This window comes from Euphorbia lathyris, chromosome 10 (genome assembly GCF_963576675.1).
Source record: "Euphorbia lathyris chromosome 10, ddEupLath1.1, whole genome shotgun sequence".
Classification (NCBI taxonomy): domain Eukaryota; kingdom Viridiplantae; phylum Streptophyta; class Magnoliopsida; order Malpighiales; family Euphorbiaceae; genus Euphorbia; species Euphorbia lathyris.
Window position 1 is genome coordinate 76,128,114 of NC_088919.1, and position 7,059 is coordinate 76,135,172.

Here is a 7,059-nt window from a genome sequence, read left to right on the forward strand (position 1 = left end):
TAACCTTCCCAACCACGATTTTTTTTTTGAGCCATTTCATCTCGAAATAAGAAACTTTATTGATATTAGGTCTCAAACACAAACAAAAATAGAATAAATAAAAAAAATCAGTAAATAGAAATAGATAAATAGTGGGTTCCATCGTTTTTATGGTTACTTCTTAAACGGTGAGGTCTTCTCTATACACCGGAGCCCCCCTCCTGCATTTAATCATTTAATCAATGCTATTGTTAACGTGTACAGTTCACATTCTTTTGCTCTACCCATGAATTATCCAGTAATAGGTCTTTCACAAGGAGATCTATCTATCATAGTAACGGTATTTAATTATGACGATTAGCTAATTCGTTGACCCTGTTAGTCCGCTCTTGCAAGAGTAGGGGCATAAACTTTCGGCCTTTTAACTTTTAATTTAATAAGATTTTCCCTGCTTAATGGATAATCATTTGTTACCAATGGGAAATTCTTTCGTGTTTTAAATTGAAAATTGAGGTGATTGAATTTGCACCAATGAAACCATAAATTTGATACACAATAGACGAATATGATAGATCTTTTTTTTAGATAATGAGGGGGGTTCTTCTATTCTATCCTATTCATCCGTACTGACACAGATAGTGGATAAATTTTTCCTTTCTTTTGTCCAAGTTCATGATCTAAACAAGTCGCACATACACCCTAGTACATGTTCCTCGGTGCTGAGGACATCCTCCAAGAGCGGGGGATTTGGTAACATTTCTAATTGGCTGTCTTGTGTTTCTAATAAGTTGTTTAATAGTTGGCATCTCGAATCGTATGCATAATAAATCACTTTAACTAGATTCAAGGGACGAATAAATGAATTAAAAAAAATTCAGAAAGCTAATTAATATTTGACCAAGTATGGAGACTTCCTTATGCATTAAGTTTCTATCTGCCTCAATAGATGAGGCCCCTCAACTTGACCAGAAAAACAAGTTGACTTCTTAAACTTTAAAGTTGTCTTGTGAGTCTTCTGATTTTGCTTACAATCATATATTGACCTCTAAATTTTCTTAAATTGACATATCGCCCCCCTAAAGTAGTTAGGGTAATATGTTAGCTCATTTGAACTTGTTTAAAGTGATACATGTTTTAACTTGACGAAGCCTCTTCTAGTTGTCCAGTTCCCTATCGACTTTTTTGACAAGTTGATGTGCTTATATTTTAAGCAAGCTCATGAAGATAACAGATTATAATAATCAAGTTTAGGAGGCAAACTACTCACTTAAGAAAGTTTAAAGATATAGATTGATCTAGTGGAATTAGACGCTTCCGCTCAACCAATATTGGAAAGGGTAGCTGGCTGCAAACAATAAATTTAAGTAAGTTCAAAAACTAAATAAAACATTTTTAAAGTGTAGCCGCAGTTAGACTTTTTTTTTTAAATGTAGAGAACTAAAGATCTATTAAGGCTTTTTATTTTCCCCCCTCTTTGAGCTTAATTATTTGGTGTAGGATTTGAGAAGAGAATTGGGTTTAGATTGGGTCACTTATTTAAATGGGATATAAAAGATGCTTGAAACCAGGTTAGGCAATGCAGCACAAGTTCTGAGAATAAACTGGAGGTGAAACAAATGGTTTTAAAAATCCGACCGGCTATCTAGAGATTCCTTCATCATCACCTCCATTATATTGTTTTCCGTGGAAAATGTGCTCTAGATCTCATGGTTTTAAAAGCCCGACCCGCTATCAAACCGGTGGAACAAATGGTTTAAGGGTCAATAGGTTCAACCGGTTTATTCAGACTGGTTGAACCGGACGACGTAATAAATATTATATATATATTAATGAATATATAATAAAAAAAATCAATTTGACATAACAAAATTATATTTCTAAATATTACTTTAATTCAACATAATTATTTGAGATTCAATTTTAAAGAATGAACTAAAATTGGGTTTGTATAAAAAAAATATTCATTTCGCTTGATTTGCATGCCTTATTTATATGCCACATTCTCATTTCTCAGCTTTCACTATTTTTGATGTGGGACATAAAAATAGTGTGCAAGTGAAACCATCGAGCAACGACTGCCCCTCATATCCCTTAAACTAGAGATACCATATTTATCCCTCTTGGGAATAAGTCTTTCGATACGGATAAATGGTACGTAATTGTATCAATCTGAAATAAGTTTTAAATTTTAAAACCATATGTTAGATTGCAGAACAAGAGGAATATTGGGGTAAATGACACCCATAGACTGCATTTGTAAACTTTTAAACTATAAAAATGTCTTTGCAAATGCGTAGATCTTACCGCGAATAAGTTACCAAACGATTTATATCTATCTGTTCGACCAACCCCACCTCCCCTAGTGTGGTTACTATGAAAACTACTAAGCATTTTTATCTCATCTCGCTAAAGTAGTGCAACTTTGTTCCTCCCAACCTACCAGATTGTATTTCCTACACTGATCAAGAACAAACTTCTTGACACTCAAAGGAGGTTCTCCTTCAGAAGCCCCAACAACTTGATGAATATTCTCTGTCAATTTCATGCTCTTGTAACTGTTTTCAGACACTTGTGTCCCATGAAAGCAACCATTTATATTCACTAGAGGCATTGGAACAAGGGGAAACTTGTTATGAATTTGAAGATTGTGAAAATGTATGCCTTTTTCTATGTTGCAGCACTAATATGTTTTTAATCAAAAAATTATGGCTTCACTTCATATAAGAAACTTACATTGTTTGTCAAACTCCTTTAAGAGCAAGTGCCACATTCTCATCATAAAAATACGGCGGCCAAATTGCCACTTCTGAAAGTGTTCTACAGTTCACGACAGCTGAATCAGTTGGTAGTCCGAATTCAATCATCGGTGGGAGCCTTTCATCTCATCATCCCTATGTACTAGCTTGAGCTTCTTCTTCTCCTTAGAGTGCTTGATCCTTGTTGAATTTGACAGTCAAAGATCAAACACTCTAAGTAGAAGAAGAAACTGAAGCTAGTACATATAGAAATGATGAAATGGTATGACTACCATTTCTAATGATCGCATTTGGCCTACCCACTGATTCAGCTATCATAACTCTTAGAACACTTTCAAAAGTGGAAATCGGGTCACCATATATTTATTATGAGAATGTGGCACTTGCTCTTAAAAGAGTTTGATAAACAATGTCAGGTTTCTTATATGAAGTGAGATCATAATTTGTTGATTCAAAACATATTAGTGATTTATCAAGGAAAAAAAAGGATACATTCACAATCTTCCAATTCATAGCATGTTTCTCTTGTTCAAATGCATCCACTGACCATAAATGGTGGCCTTTATGGGACACGAGTGCCTAAAAATGGTTACCGGAGCGTGAAATTAACGGAGAAAATTCGTCAAGTTGTTAGGGCTTATGAAGGAGAACCTCCTTTGAGTGCTAAGACGTTTGTTCTTGACCAGTGCAAGAAATACAATCTGGTATGGGTTGGGAGGAACAAAGTTGCACTACTTGACCCAGATGAGTTACAAATGCTTTTTGGTTTTCCTAAGAATAATGGGAGGTGGGATTACTCAAACTGATAAATATAAATCACTTGATAACTCATTCTCGGTAAGATTATGCATTTGCAAAGACATTTTTATAGTTTAAAAGTTTATAAATACGGTTTATGGGTGTTAGTTACCCTAATATTCCTCTTGTTCTTTAATTAACATATGGTTTTTAAATTGAAAAATTGTTTCCGATTGATACAGTTGCGTACCATTTATATGTACTGAAAGACTTGTTCCCAAGAGGCATAAATATGTTGTCTCTATTCTCAGGGATACGTGAGGGAGAAGTTTCTCTTCACCGGCTAGATATTAGACTAAAGAATGTAGTGTCAATTGAGAAGTCAAATGTCAATAGAAACATGGTGAGGTGTTGGTGGGAGCAAACCAACCAGACCAGGAATTTGATAGACTTAGAAGATGTCCAAGATCTAAAGGAAGATAAAATTAGTGCAACCAATTCAATCATTTTGAGGATTCGATCTGATAGTAGATGGAAGTACATGTAACAATCTTGCTGGTAGCAATCGATTTCATCATGATAGTTTAGAGGGTAAAGAATCATATCCTTTTCTTAGCCTATGGGTAATACTTCGTAAATCGATATTATTCTAACTCCTTGGCACTCCGTTTATTTGGTTTAGTCCGTAGGTATGAGTGTTGACACACTCAGCCACCCGGAAGGGTCTTTCCCATTTTCTTTCCATATTTCCTTTTTGTTCTTCGGTCTAGATACCTTGATGCTATGGAGGACTAGGTCACCATCCTATAATTCTCTACGCCTTATTACATTCTTGTCATAGGCTGCTTTCATTCTTTTTATGTAGGCCCCAATTTTGATTGATGTTTAGTCTCTCCTTTCTTTAGCAAAGAAATATGATATATTTTTTTTGAAAAAAATGAATTATTTTATAATTAGAAAATAATTAATTTAATTTAAGAGAGGAGATAATTAGGAAAGAAATAGGATTTATCTTTAAAAAATAATGTTTTATTAGGTTAAACCTCTAAATAGTACTAATTTAAAAAAATTAATTTAATTGTTTTATTTTTTTCATAAGGATGATTTAGAATAAACGAAACAATTCAAGATAACTTTCATCTCATGGTTGTTTGGGTATCGATAGTTATAAAAAAAATTATTTTCTATTCGTTTTAATCTCTAATGTAATAAACTTTATTTTTATTCGATGCTACCCTAATCTAATAACTTTATCCTTTTTCACTTTTAATCCAAATCTGATAATTTACTTTTCTAATTCATTTTAATCTTTAACAAAATAATATTATTTTTATTCATTTTGATCCTTAATTAATAAATTAGCTTTCCTTTTTATTCATTTTAACTTTTTATTTAATAATTTTTATTTTATTCATTTTAGTCCCTAATTTGGAACTTTCATTTTAGTTCCTAATTTGGAACTTCCATTTTGTTCATTTTTAATGCAGCTAATCTAACCAAATAGATGCAGCTTTCAAGCAAAATGAACAATTGCAGTCAGCACTCAAATTACTATGTGAGGAATCAGATGCTTGCTTAGCTTCGTCATCAACCGATAAGCTCTTCTCATCCCCAATTTTAGTTTTACCAAATTGTAAATTCTCATCTACAAATTCCGATTGAGATCCTAAATCTTCTAAAATAGGAAAGTGATGAAATGTCCTTTTCACAGGTCCATTAGTGATGAAATTGTCCCCACTTATGGTGAAGATCCTATAATACAAGCAGCAAATTAGTCAATCTCAACAGATTGGAAACCATAAACCTAGAAAGAAACAACTTAAAGAGAAACAACTTATCAGTAATCAAGCGATGGAAGCATATATATATAGGACATTTTGACCCAATCCCAAATTTTTAGGAGGCATGAACCATGTGTACAAGTTTTCAAATTAATTTGAGCAAAGGGAGTTGTTTATTGGCAAGTTTTGTGTTAATTTTTAGCCACACAGAAGTTTTTTCTTGCATCTATAACACATAAAAACATGTCTACAAATATAAGTATTTTTATGCGGATGTTGCGATGATGTTCCATCCAATGCTGATACTTGGGATGGGTCATTGTAATGCACTAATTAACTTTTTCACCTGTTTTAATTAAATTAATGAAGATTTTTTTGAAACTATTTAAAATATTATTATTTATAATGCTAATTACAGGTATCAGATATCTCATTTGCACTGAACAGTGAAAAGATAGATTAAGAATATGACAGAAAATAAAAGGGGAGAATAGATATTTTGATGTCAATATGTAAAATAGGTGTTTATGTGATTTTCATGTTTGAAAACATGCACATAATTAGAAATGGTTAATAAAAATATTAAGTACTGGGAGTTTGGAATTAGGATGTAAAGGTTTTCTTACCTGAAAATTCTTTTGGTAAGCACTGTGAATCTTCGGAGACTGATGAAAAAAAGAATGCATTAGAGGAAAACATCCCTAAATGTGTTTATATAGTCACTCAACCAATATGGTTTGACTATTCTTCAGAAAATAATGTTATTTTAACAATTACATGCAGTCAAAGATTGCATATTTATATTAATTAAAAGAATTTGAATATAAGTGGAAATACATTGATCAGGAAATAATTAATTATTTTGAAAAAGGAAATAAATAATTTAATTGGAGAGAAGAGAGGAGAGAACATTAAAAAGGAGATTTGTATTTTTTTAAATGTGCTGTTTTAATTAAAAAATAATTAATTTAATTTAAGAGAGAGCAGAGAAAATTAGCAAAGAAATATGATATATTTTTTTCGAAAAAAAATTAATTATTTTTTAATTAGAAAACAATTAATTTAATTTAAGAGAGGCGATAATTAGGAAAGAAATAGGATTTGTTTTTACTAGGTTAAACATATAAATAGTACTAATTTAAAAAATCAATTTAGTTGTTTTATTTTTTTTCATAACGATGATTTAGAATAAACGAAACAATTCAACATAACTTTTATCTCATGGTCGTTTGGGTACCGATAGTTAAAAAAACTTTATTTTATATCTGTTTTAATCTCTAATGTAATAAACTTTATTTTTATTCGTTGTTACCCCTACTCTAATAACTTTATCCTTCTTCACTTTTAATCCAAATCTAATAATTTACTTTTCTAATTCATTTTAATTTCTAACATAATAATATTATTTTTATTCACTTTGATCCTTAATTAATAAGTTAGCTTTCCTTTTTATTCATTTTTACTTTTAATTTAATACTTTTTATTTTATTCATTTTAGTCCTTAATTTGGAACTTTCATTTTTTCATTTTAGTCCCTATTTTCGGACTTTATATTTTATTCACTTTAATCCTTAATATGATGTTTTTCTCTTTCTTTCAATTTCTTATCCAAATAAACTTTTCTTCGAGAGAGAAAACGCGACTAGAGAACAAGGTGAGGGAGCGTTCGAGTGAGAGGGGTCCGGCAGGCGGTGGGGGGGTGCGGCAGAAAGCGGGGAGGCAGGATCGGGAGGTGGGGAAGGCGGGGGAGTCGGATCCATGGTCGGATGGAGATAGGGAGGAAGGCCGGGGGAGATCGATGGTTC

The 7,059-nt window shown here is 32.1% G+C and overlaps 1 pseudogene; it reads left to right on the forward strand.

The window, feature by feature from the left end:
• The first annotated feature begins 3,015 nt into the window (after window positions 1–3,015).
• LOC136208224 (DNA (cytosine-5)-methyltransferase DRM2-like) lies at window positions 3,016–5,717 on the forward strand (annotated as a pseudogene).
• The last annotated feature ends 1,342 nt before the right edge of the window (window positions 5,718–7,059 follow it).